Consider the following 818-nt stretch of genomic DNA (forward strand, 5'->3'; position numbering starts at 1 on the left):
TCAAAAGCAACCCTGCGTGCTTTGAAGGCGTGTGTACCAATAATTTCATCCCTAGCATATTCATCCCCGAGGAAGGCAGTCGCCGAATTCACCGAAGGTTGTTTACTGGTTATATTGTGATTGAGAGGGAGCGAAAACTAATGTAGGTATAAATGTCTTATATTTTATAATCGAATTAACCCTAATTAAACACATTATAGGAAATAAAAACAGCGTAAAGTGTGGAGTACGGTTTTGCGCCCGTCCCAGTATTGTACGCGTGTAACCTAAGCAAAAAACGCTAGTTTTTTTTATTTCTCGCGCCCCTCGGAGCTGGAACACTATGTATGGGTTTTTAATGAAATGCCTTTAAATAAAGGGTTGTAAAAATGTTTATAAAAAGCTTTCTTTTGAAAATTTTTAGTAAGTTTATATTCATACGCTTATAAACAACTTTTTTTGAACCTTTATTATAAGTTTACACGTTTACGCTTATAAAATGCTTTCTTTTGAACATTTATTACAAGTTTATATTTCTACGCTTATAACCAATGTTCCTTTTCGATTATATTACGCTTACTTTCAAGCGTTTTATAAACAAAAAATCAACGTTTTGTAAGCTTAATGTTTATAATTGAAAACTAAAAAAAACCTTTCTTTAAGTTTATTTTGCTTGTTGGGTTCTCTTTTTGCCGGACACTGATTTACATGGTATGAATCTGTTCATAAGCCGTATGAATATTCCTATAAAAGAAGCACCAACTCTATGAAAAAATGAATGAAAGCGATATATATTTAACAATTTTGACTTGTATACTAGACAATATTTTTTTTGTAAA

General features: G+C 31.7%; 1 long non-coding RNA gene across 1 annotated transcript; it reads left to right on the plus strand.

Annotated features, from left to right (window-relative positions):
• The first annotated feature begins 43 nt into the window (after positions 1 to 43).
• LOC118751862 lies at positions 44 to 271 on the plus strand. The gene is made up of 2 exons (XR_004994603.1): positions 44 to 142; positions 201 to 271. It is a non-coding gene; the product is annotated as an uncharacterized LOC118751862 (long non-coding RNA).
• The last annotated feature ends 547 nt before the right edge of the window (positions 272 to 818 follow it).

This window comes from Rhagoletis pomonella, unplaced genomic scaffold (assembly GCF_013731165.1).
Source record: "Rhagoletis pomonella isolate Grant_MI unplaced genomic scaffold, Rhpom_1.0 Rhpom_scaffold_00001, whole genome shotgun sequence".
NCBI lineage: Eukaryota > Metazoa > Arthropoda > Insecta > Diptera > Tephritidae > Rhagoletis > Rhagoletis pomonella.